Here is a 12111-nt window from a genome sequence, read left to right as displayed (position 1 = left end):
TGTGGTGTGCTGGGGGAGCAGCACAGCAAAGAAGGACTCATCCAGGCTGGAGAAACTGATCAGGAAGGCTAGCTCTGTGGTCGGCATGAAGCTGGACACTCTGGTGTCAGTGGCAGAGAAAAGGACACTAAAAAAACTGCTGGACATTATGAACAATGCTGGGCATCCTCTGCACACGGCCATAAACAATCAGAAGAGTCTGTTCAGTGACAGGTTGCTTCTCCCCAAGACAAGAACTAACAGACTTAAAAACTCCTTTGTCCCACACGCCATCAGACTGTTTAACTCCTCTCTGGAGGGGAGAGGGAGGGGAGACAGGAGGACAAAGGAGGGGGGAACAACTAAGCTGTAGTGCCTCTTCACCTCACTGTGCAATACCTTTTGTGCAAAACTTTTGTTAATAGTCAACGGTGCAATAGACCTCAATACTTGAAATGTGCAATTCACTTGTATTTTTATTTTTATTCCTATTTATTCTATTTATCCCCTTCATATTTTTTATTTATATTTGTCTCTGTATTTATATATGTGTGTGTGTGTGTGTGTGTGTGTGTGTGTGTGTGTGTGTGTGTGTGTGTGTGTGTATATACAGTGGGGCAAAAAAGTATTTAGTCAGCCACCGATTGTGCAAGTTCCCCCACTTAAAATGATGACAGAGGTCAGTAATTTGCACCAGAGGTACACTTCAACTGTGAGAGACAGAATGTGAAAAAAAAATCCATGAATTCACATGGTAGGATTTGTAAAGAATTTATTCGTAAATCAGGGTGGAAAATAAGTATTTGGTCACCTCAAACATGGAAAATCTCTGGCTCTCACAGACCTGTAACGTCTTCTGTAAGAAGCTTTTCTGTCCCCCACTCGTTACCTGTATGAATGGCACCTGTTTGAACTCATCATCTGTATAAAAGACACCTGTCCACAGCCTCAAACAGTCAGACTCCAAACTCCGCCATGGCCAAGACCAAAGAGCTTTCGAAGGACACCAGGAAAAGTATTGTAGACCTGCACCAGACTGGGAAGACTGAATCTACAATAGGCAAGCAGCTTGGTGTGAAAAAATCAACTGTGGGAGCAATCATCAGAAAATGGAAGACACACAAGACCACTGATAATCTCCCTCGATCTGGGGCTCCACGCAAGATCTCATCCCGTGGGGTCAAAATGATCATGAGAACGGTGAGCAAAGATCCCAGAACCACACGGGGGGACCTGGTGAATGACCTGCAGAGAGCTGGGACCAAAGTAACAAAGGTCACCATCAGTAACACACTACAACGGCAGGGAATCAAATCCCGCAGTGCCAGACGTGTTCTGCTGCTGAAGCCAGTGCATGTCCAGGCCCGTCTGAAGTTTGCCAGAGAGCACATGGATGATACAGCAGAGGATTGGGAGAATGTCATGTGGTCAGATGAAACCAAAGTAGAACTTTTTGGTATAAACTCAACTCGTCGTGTTTGGAGGAAGAAGAATACTGAGTTGCATCCCAAGAACACCATACCTACTGTGAAGCATGGGGGTGGAAACATCATGCTATGGGGCTGTTTTTCTGCCAAGGGGACAGGACGACTGATCCGTGTTAAGGACAGAGTGAATGGGGCCATGTATCGTGAGATTTTGAGCCAAAACCTCCTTCCATCAGTGAGAACTTTGAAGATGAAACAAGGCTGGGTCTTCCAACATGACAATGATCCAAAACACACCGCCCGGGCAACAAAGGAGTGGCTCCGTAAGAAGCATTTGAAAGTCCTGGAGTGGCCTAGCCAGTCTCCAGACCTCAACCCCATAGAAAATCTGTGGCGGGAGTTGAAAGTCCGTGTTGCTCGGCGACAGCCCCAAAACATCACTGCTCTCGAGAAGATCTGCATGGAGGACTGGGCCAAAATACCAGCTACTGTGTGTGCAAACCTGGTAAAGACTAGAGATGGCACGATACCACTTTTTTATGTCCGATACCGATACCGATATCATAAATTTGGATATCTGCCGATACCGATATGAATCCGATATAGTGTTTTTTAATCAACAAAACTGTTTTTTAAAATATCTTGCTGCATTTTGCAAGTCTGCAAGTTCATACTCAAGTTTAAAACAACAACTACACTAAAGCTATTCTGTTATACCTGTATACAAAAAAAATATTTCATAGTTCAGCAATACTGATCAATCTAATAAACTTAGACCTACACCATCCTCCCTATTCTGGTATTTTAAAGAGTACTTAGCGTAAATATTAAGCAACCTAACTAATAGGGTTCCAACTCCCAGCAACAACAAAAATAAATAAATAAAAAATAGGGAACCACCCCTCACGCGCCACCTCATGATGCTTAATCGACGTAATCAACCTTAATTTGATGCAGTGTGAAAAAAAATGCACAGAAATCAATTATTTTTCAAGAAATATTAAATAGATTCAACATCTTTCTTCAACAAAATTGCAGACTGCACAGATGGTACCTTCCCAAAGTAAAAAGTACTATAGCTTACTAGGGTATATATATTAGACTTAATAGTCACTATATACAGTAATTGACTTCTATTCATTTTACATCAAATTAAAACTTTGGGTGTCAGATAATTATTTATTAAAAGCTAGACATTTTAAATGAGAATAAGAAAGAAAAGTATGTCTTTGTGCCCCCTTTTCCCAGTTAATGCCCTATCGGCCCCCCTGGCTAAACTTTGCTAGATCCGCCCCTGCACAGTTACCAGCCGTCAGCTATGTAGAAAAAGATCCTGGTGTAGAAATTAATATTAAATAAATTCTAACAACAGCTTATCAAGCTTAAACGTGCTGCTGTTGTTCAGCCGCTGGTTTGCTCTTTCTGGCGCAAAGTGGACCAAAAACAAACGAGAGACAGACTCGTGACAGAAAAGCCGATCAGCTGATTTAAGCAGTTTCACGATTGAAGTAGCAGCCGGAGAGCGAGAGGCAGTCGCTTGTTAAGCTTAACGTGGGAATGCTTTACAAACATTCAGAGATGGACTTACACACTTGCTTTACTTCTCTCGGGGATAACTTTGTCGGAGATGAAATGCCAGGTTGCTAGCGAAGCTCCACATGCTATCCAGACCACGACAGGTCCTGCATGCCACAGCTGCTCTATCACGTGATGCATACGTTCTGAGGTGAGTTACGGCGTGTTGCAAGTTTTGTGAGGTGCTTTCGTGATATTTAATGGATCGGATTACATTTTTTATTTTTCTCCGATATCCGATCCAGTAATTTAGGTCAGTATCGGACCGATACCGATACGTAATATCGGATCGGTCCATCTCTAGTAAAGACCTATAGTAAACGTTTGACCTCTGTTATTGCCAACAAAGGTTATGTTACAAAGTATTGAGTTGTATTTTTGTTATTGACCAAATACTTATTTTCCACCCTGATTTACGAATAAATTCTTTACAAATCTTACCGTGTGGATTCATGGATTTTTTTTTCACATTCTGTCTCTCACAGTTGAAGTGTACCTCTGGTGCAAATTACTGACCTCTGTCATCATTTTAGGTGGGGGAACTTGCACAATCGGTGGCTGACTAAATACTTTTTTGCCCCACTGTATATAATATTCTGTAACTAATATTCTGTAACTTAGAACTCAACTAATCAGGTAGAACCAGCGGAGTGGAAAAACCCCGTGCTCACCCGGACCATGACACTCAGTTTAGTGGTGATGTTGTAACTATGTTTGGTTAATGCCTCAACTCTGTGGTGTGCAGACAATCATAGACAACGAATTATTTATCTTTTAGAGATTATGTTTATTATGTGGATATGAACAGAATGTTCTGGTCTGGCAAACACATTATACAAGAACAGTAGGTTTTAGTAGCACAGAAGCTGAATGTCATTTCGAAATTCAAAAGAACAAATCAACTTGTAGCTCTTCTCATTAAATAGGCAGTAATTTAACATGCTTGTTTCATGTAGCAGGCACAAAGATGTTAATACACAAAACTGTGTGTTGTGCTCAATAACACACCTCATATCCCATGAACTGCCAGATATTCAGCTCTGTTATTTATCTCCTATCTCTGAGAGGGGCTACTGAGCTAACACAGATCACAGGTTGTAATAATATCAGGTTAAATGTATAAATGTTCACACCGTTACATTCAAGGTGAGATCAAATCTGCACACAATCAAACAGCAGGTCAGGAAACTTTTACAGCCACAGGAAGCAAAGACAAACATTGAAGAGTAACACGTGTAAAACTTTATCAGTAAACAAACTGGTATAAAGATAAAATAATAAATAATCTTGACATGTTTAAACTGAAGAGTCTCCTTCATGGAGGAACAAGTTAAGGCTTCATAGATCAGAGGAAACATGTGACTCTGCAGCTCCATGTAACACATTTCTCTTTGGTTTCATAATAATATCAGATTATTCAGTCACTCAGTTCTAGCTGATAAATGGACCCTGAGCACTTTGTGTTGTGTTTGTGTTGTCAGTCAGTGTCTGGAATTATTGTGTAACATCTAAACACGAGGATCAGTCTGAGTCTGACCTCACAAACAGCTGAACCTGAAGATGAAACAAACTCACTGATTCTGATATTGTGACAGAGACGACGCTGAATTCATCACTGTGAACAAACTTATTTCTGTTGACATCAGAGACAAAGAAGATGTTTGTCACATAAAATGGTTTTTGTTGTTGAATATCACTGATCTTATTCTCAGATTTGTAACTTTTCTTTGTTTGAATGATGAAGTCCTGGAAGTCTTGAATGTTCCACATATAAATAAGGCAAAAGTGTAAATAACACTGTTTAAGAACATAAACTTTTCCACTGAGATGAGCGACTAACCTGGAAGCTAAAACAAACTAATAACTAATACTGATGCACGCAAACAAACAAAAACAGGAACTTCAAATCTCTGAGAGCTGACTGATGTCCCCTGAATGTTTAATAACACTAAATGAAGTCTGGCTCAGCAGGAGACTCAGACTCCAGGAGTTCAGCTGTAAAAACTCACATTTCAAACAGACTACAGTTCAGCAGGTTGATGGTACGGATCCTGACTCTTTGCTTTTTCATGTTTTCTGTAGATCAAAAATGCAACAACAGCAGCAACAAGAAGAACAGCAGAAACACTCAGACCAACGATCAGTCCAACAGATCCATCCTCTGTGTGTGTCTGACCTGCAGGTGAGAAACAGGTGTGAGGTGTCAGCTGTCAGGTAGGTGATGAGTGAAGAACAGAACAGAATCCATTTCCTCTTCAAACTGCTGTCAGACATTATCTACTGCACTCTGATCACATCACTCAGACCAGCTGCTTTCTACAAAGTCTCATCAACAACATCTTTAGAAACAAACATCAACAACCAGGAAGCAGCTTCACCTCTGATCACACACACACTCAACTCTACTCACCTGGAGGAACAACATGAAGGTGGATGATGCTGATGAACTTCAACGGTTGTCTGACTCCCAGGATGACACGACACTCGTATGTTCCAGTGTCATTAATCGTCACATTGTTCAGAATCAAAGACACGTCTCCATCCTTCATCTGTCTGTCCAGCAGATGCACCCGTTTCTCAAAAGATGGATGCTGACCATCTGGTTCAATTCGCTTATTCTTGTACAAAAGCACATATTCATCTCCCAGGTCAGCTCTGCTCCACTTTAAAACAATGATGGTGTTATTATTTGGAGCTCGACATGTCAGAGTGACGTCCTGTCCAGACTCAGCTGTGATGTTTTTCTGGTCTGAAAGAGGAAACAACACAGAGCAGATTGAAGTGAGACGCTGGAACTGACTGCAGGTCAGATTTGAAAGAAGCCCTCCCACTCTCAGCTTCATACAGCAAAGGGACTGTTACTCATATAACAACCTTCTCCTCAGCTGATCATTCACACACACACACACACCCACACACACACACACACACACCACTGTTATCTCTGCCTCAGTGCTTTCTCAGATTTGCACTCTGACCAGCAACAACTCAGGGTTCAGTATCCTGAGGAGAAAGTTCTGTTCTTGTCCAAGGAGACTTTAGCATGCAGGCTACAGGAGCCAGTGATCGATCCACTGACCTTCAAACGGATAAATGATCCTCTATCTCGTGAGCTACGAATTAGGAATGGCCATGCACCACCCACAGAAAAGAGAAAGAGCTCTGAGATGGTTGCAGTGAATGTCAGCAGTAGTAAAAATGTAATAAAATGTAATCTATTAGTCTCAAAGAAGTCATCCATTACAGGATTAAATGACTACAGGCCTGTCTCCCTGACATCTGTGGTCATGAAGTCCTTTGAGAGACTCGTGTTGAGACACCTGAAGGACATCAAAGCCTCTGCTGGACACCCTGTAGTTTCCCTACTGGGCAAACAGGTCAGCTGATGATGCATCAGTATGGGATTGCAGTAAATCCTGCATCACCTCAACCAACCTGGGACATGCGCCAGTATCCTGTATCCAACAAAGTCATCCCAGACATCCTGCAGCAGAAGCTCACCCAACTTACTGTGCCCACCTCCACCTGTCAGAGGACTACCAGCTTCCTCAAGATTCAAGATTCACATCAGGCACACAGACCATCAACAGTGGGCTGCACCAGAGGTGTGTTCTCTTGCCACTGGTCTTCTCTCTCTACACTAATGACTGCACCTCAGGAGAAGCATCTGTGAAACTCCTGAAGTTTGCAGATGACACCACTGTCACTGGTCTGACTGGGAACAATCGAGTTATCCTAAAAACAGTAGGTGGACCAGTTGCTTCCAGTCAAAGACTGTCAACACTCCACCTTCCAGCCTTTCAACAACTGTGAATCACTTCAGATTATTAGGATCCACCTTTTCAGAGGAACTAGTCCTTACACATATAAACCATTTTTCATTAGTACCTAGTTGGATCAGCTCAACACTGTATGACTCAGCTCGACTCTTTTTCCATTACAATTGAGAACAGCTTAATAAACAATCATATGATCCTATGAGCAAGCACTGTAGTGACAGTGGGAAGGAAAAACTCCATTTTAACACGAAGAAACATCCAGCAGAACCAAGCTCAGGGAGGGGAACGCATGTGCTGACCAAGGGGTGGAAGACAGGAATAATTGAGATATATGGACGGTTGGCAATTGGCCTACAATGAGCCAAGACAGCTGGGTCAGGAAGTTGCGTTTTTGAAGTAAATGTGGCACGTAGCTGATTATTACAGACAGGTTGATCGTGTTTAAGATTGAAACATTAATTCATGGTAAAAGTCATTAACCAGGTACTAAAAAGTGCCCGTTATCAGGTACTACCACACGATGGAAAACTAAAAACCACGCTGAGCCGACTACGGTAGGTAGAAATGGAAAAAAAGGCTAATAGGCTATTAAAGAGAAGGCCCAGCAGAGGTTGTTTTCCTGTGGTAACTCAGGAATTGCAGCGTCTCACAGTAAAATGCAAAAGCGTTTCAAAAAGAAGAGATTAATGCGGCAGCAAATCATTCGTACACTTCCTGTATCGCTAAATTAGTTCACGGACTTTCCCGTCAGAATGCGTCATAGAGCAATTTTAGTGGCTACAACTTAACACGCTGCACATATAAGATGGTTTCTCCCAGCAGATAGTTTATATTTCACTTTAATGTGCTGCGTGTAAAAGAATCAGTAAACACTGGCGCTTCCTGCTGTTTTTAAACCGAAACTCTGAACCAGGAAATGTGTCCAGCATCTGTTAACGAGCTGATCTAGAGACAGACACCTTCATGAAAACACTGGAGTTAAATTCAACATAACTCGTTAAGCCATTATTGAAAAAGATGCTCTAAGTTGTGGCATCTGAAGGTGCCACCGGGGATGCCAGTAACCGAGTCAGTCTTTCATCATATTTATCTCAGAATAAAGTACCGGCCAGTTTAAATAACAGCAGCTTTACAACATGTTTGACTTTATAATAACTAAATTTAACCTGCACAGACGAAGGCAACCAGACAAGTCCACCAAAACGCAATATATATTTTGGCAGCCATCACAGTTGGGGTAACGGGAAACAAGGTTTGATCAAACGCTTCCGCATTATGTGTTGTGATGCGTTTCGTTGCACTCGGAAGGCTGAGTAAGACCCTTGCTACTCGCTCACACTGTGAAGGTTTTCATTTACTACTTTGCAAGCTAGAGCCATTCATTGATGAGTAGCAGAGCGGTGCAATGCTAGCCTTGTTGCAGGTAAAACCATGACTGCAGGTTGTTCATATTAGAGCTTGGTCAGTGCTCTGTGCACGGATTATTTAGCAAGTCTAAAATACACCACAGTGGGGAACAGATTCAAAAGATTTAGTTTTATTACTGGTACATTCCCCGCCTCCATCTTGGATTGTTAACTTGAGCTTCATGAAGCTGCTCTGACTTTCCCAGTTTGAAATACAGACTGAGGACGTGATCAAACTGAAAATTCCGACTGAGATCTGCTCCTCCAGCTACTCCATTTCTTCTTCGTCTAATTTGTCTTCTTCTTTGTGATGTGAATGGTTGTTGGCCAATCAGCTTACAGTACCAATGGTACTTTAGCGTTACCTACTGGAGTGACTGGAGAATAGCAGGAGGAAAATTTGTACGGTAAAAAACCCAAAACGAAACAAAATTATATAAAAACAACTGAAAAACAAAACTGCCAGTCCTACCAAGAGGTTTGACACACCTTTTCATTTATTATATTTTCTTTATCTTTACTACTTACCTAATACAAACAGACATCAAATATATGAAGCAAGAGATATGGAATTACGTGGCAAAGAATAAGAGAGAATAAGAACTCTAAATATGTTTTATATTTTAGATTACACTAAGTAGCCACCTTTTGCTTTGCAGAGAAATTTCAGTCTGCCTTTAAGCCACGGCACAGCACTGAAACGGCCTTGCTTAGAGTTCTCAATGACCTATTTGTAAGCACTGACTCTGGACGCTCTGTGGTCTTGGTTTTATTGGACCTTTCCTCTGCTTTTGATATGGTTGATCATAACATTCTTCTACTAAGACTTGAGCATACTGTGGGTATAAGAGGCACTGCCCTCAACTGGTTTAAATCTTATCTTGCTGACAGGTCTTTTTCGGTTAATTTGGGCAACTTCTCATCTTCCTCGGTACCTGTACGCTGTGGTGTGCCTCAAGGATCTGTATTAGGCCCTATTCTCTTTTCACTATATCTGCTCCCTCTTGGAGCAATTTTTGAGAAGTATAATATTGCCTTTCATTGCTATGCTGATGATATACAGATTTATTTTGAGATTACCGACAATCTTGCTATGTCTTTTCACTATTTTCTTGAATGCATGCGTGAGGTTAAAGGTTGGTTCAAGAGTAATTCTCTTGTCCTGAACAAAAAGAAAACGGAGATCGTGGTGTTTGATAGTAAAATCCCCCGCGACCAACTGTGTGCTGCTCTGATGCCTTTTGCTAGCTCTCCCTCTGACTATGCCAGTAATTTGGGCATACTACTGGATAGCTCGCTTAAATTTGACAAGCAAGTGTCTGCTGTTGCGAGGTCTAGTTTTAATCAGCTGCGCCTCGTTTCTAAGGCTAAGCGCTATATTCTGCACATTGATCTGGAAAAACTCATTCACGCATTCGTGACTTCCAGGTTGGACTACTGCAACTCTCTTTACATTGGCCTTTCCTCCACCCTTCCCGTTAGATTTCAGACTGTCCAGAATGCGGCGGCACACCTTTTGACAGGAAGCAGGAAGTTTTCTTCCATCACTCCTGTTCTTGCTGGCTTGCACTGGCTTCCAATTAAATACCGTATTCAATTTAAAATATTACTTTTCACCTACAAAACCATTAATAACTTGGCGCCGAGCTACCTCAATGAGCTTCTCAGGTTACACACTCCTGTCAGAGCACTTAGATGTGCTACCCAAATTCTTCTGGAGCAACCTCGTTCTCGGCTGAAGTCTCGCGGTGACCGCGCGTTTGCTGTAGCTGCCCCGGTCTTATGGAACCTTCCTGTCGCTATCCGGGTGTCTGACTCTATGCCACTGTTTCAATCACGGCTTAAGACTTATTTGTTTAATCTTGCCTTTCCACCCAGTTAACACTTGGTGTGCGCTGGTACATTTTTTATGCTTGTGAACTTTTTTTATGCTTTTATGCTTTTATATCTTATGATTGCCAAGGTTTTTACAATTGATACGTGCCAGGTCCTTTCTCTTTTCCTTCCCATCTCCCTTTTCCTATTTTATTTTTGTCAAGCACCTTGGTATACCCTTGGTTTTTTAGTGTGCTTTATAAATAAAGTTTATTATTATTATTATTATTATTATTATTTTGCTTTACTGACAGTACCATAAACCATTGGCCTTCTCTCAGTCAGCGAGCTTAATGATGTAGTCACCTGTAGTCATGTCCATCATTACTTTAAGAACTGAAGGTCAGTCAGTCTGGAAAATTGCTAAAAGTTTGAATGTTTCCCCAAGTGCAGTTACAAAAAACATCAAGTGCTACGATGAAACTGGCTCACATGAGGACGACACCAGGAAAGAAGACCAAGAGTCACCTCTGCTGCTGAGGATAAATTCATCTGAGTCACCAGCCTCAAAAATCACAAGTTAACAGCACCTCAGATCAGAGCCCAGATAAATGTCACATAGAGCTCCAGTAGCAGACACATCTCTACGTCACTTCTTCAGAGAAGACTGGTGAATAAGGCCTTTATGTTTAAACAGCTGCTAAGAAACTACGACTAAGGAAAAGCAACAAGGAAAAGAGATTTGTTTGGGCCAAGAAACTCAAGGAATCTCAAGGCTCATGCTGTCATCACACAAGTTTTGGGGTTATTATTACAAGTTACGTTTAACATCGCTCTTTAACCCATTATTGAAAAACCTGCTGTAAGTTGTGGGATCTGAAGATGCCGCCGGGGATGCCAGTAACTGAGTCAGTCTTAAACCAACCGATACTTTCCTCTGTTACAAACAGGATGAAAAGTAGCACATTTAAAACATGTTTGACTTTATAACAACTAAATCTAACCTGCACAATTAGAACCAGCAAAGTCCAGTAAAATGGTAGATATATTTCAGCAGCCATCACAGGTAACGGGAAATCAAGTTTGATAAAAACACTTCCACAATAGCTGTTGTGATGCATATTGACCTTCTTTTTTTCTTCGTCATCTACGTTGTCTTTGTCTTGTACATTGCTGCCTGTTATGATGATTTCTGATATGAGGTTCAGTTCTACAGGTCAAGTGCCACTATGACCCTCCAGAAAATAATGAGGTCAGGGGATGATCGTTCAGCTCTATAATGGCAGATTTAGCGTGGGTGTGGGTATGTGTGTGGTTCAGTCTTATGGACGCACACTCTCATTGAACCCACATAAACTGCTCCCGAGCATAACTTGTGATTCACACTGCCTTCATGAACACCATTTTCCATCCCAGTCAAAACATTACTCACAAAACGGCCGCGCCCTCCAGTGGCGAGGCAGAAAACTGCATCACAGTCCTGCCTTCAGAACACTGCCTACTGGACGGGAGTGTGATCGGAGGACATAAACAGCAGGGTGTAAGATGCTAGCAGGCATGGCATACGTGGAACACCATAACCAAGTGGCCGGTGTCATGCCAAGGTAAGCATCCCCGACAGAATCTGTTTCCCCTGAGTCAGGAGCAGGATCTGGCCAATAAGAGCGGACCCAGTTGACTCCACCTCCTTTCCAACAACTAGACACAGAAGTAGTGATGTTTCACATTAGTGAAAGTATTGTTCCATTACCGTTCAGTTTACGGGTTACAATAGCAAATGATTTATTTATTATTCTAATGTGTTATTGGATGGGATTATTTTAATGAACCAAGGACATTTTGTCTGATATTATTTGTATCCCACTGTAACTTTACTGTATAAAGAATTAACATCTCCAAAATTTCAGGAGTAGTTAATCATTATAAGAAGTATTTGTAAACTAATAATTAAGAATATGGGATACTTTGTCCGTGATTTGGAAAGCCCAGTGCGTGCTTGTCGGGGATTCTGTCGGGGAAACTTAACTTGGCACAACTCCCACATAAACAAACATCTGTCCTAAGTATGGCCTGAAAATCCCGAGGTCAAATTGGGACATACCCCGTGGTTGAGAATCCTGGGGAATTTCC

General features: G+C 41.7%; 1 protein-coding gene across 2 annotated transcripts in view; it reads right to left on the bottom strand.

The window, feature by feature from the left end:
• Positions 1 to 12111, bottom strand: part of LOC101479240 (matrix remodeling-associated protein 8) — a 359831-nt gene that overhangs the window by 116831 nt on the left and 230889 nt on the right. Inside the window, exon 2 of one of the 2 annotated variants that reach the window (XR_013094738.1) lies at positions 5392 to 5730. The exons of the other annotated variant lie outside the window; for it this stretch is intronic. The gene's annotated coding sequence lies outside the window, so the exon portion shown is untranslated. The remainder of the gene's footprint in view (positions 1 to 5391; positions 5731 to 12111) is intronic. 2 annotated transcript variants of the gene reach the window in all.

This window comes from Maylandia zebra, linkage group LG3 (genome assembly GCF_041146795.1).
Source record: "Maylandia zebra isolate NMK-2024a linkage group LG3, Mzebra_GT3a, whole genome shotgun sequence".
Classification (NCBI taxonomy): Eukaryota; Metazoa; Chordata; class Actinopteri; order Cichliformes; family Cichlidae; genus Maylandia; species Maylandia zebra.
The sequence above is the reverse complement of the archived record's forward strand: the minus strand, read 5'-3'. Positions and strand labels throughout refer to the sequence as shown.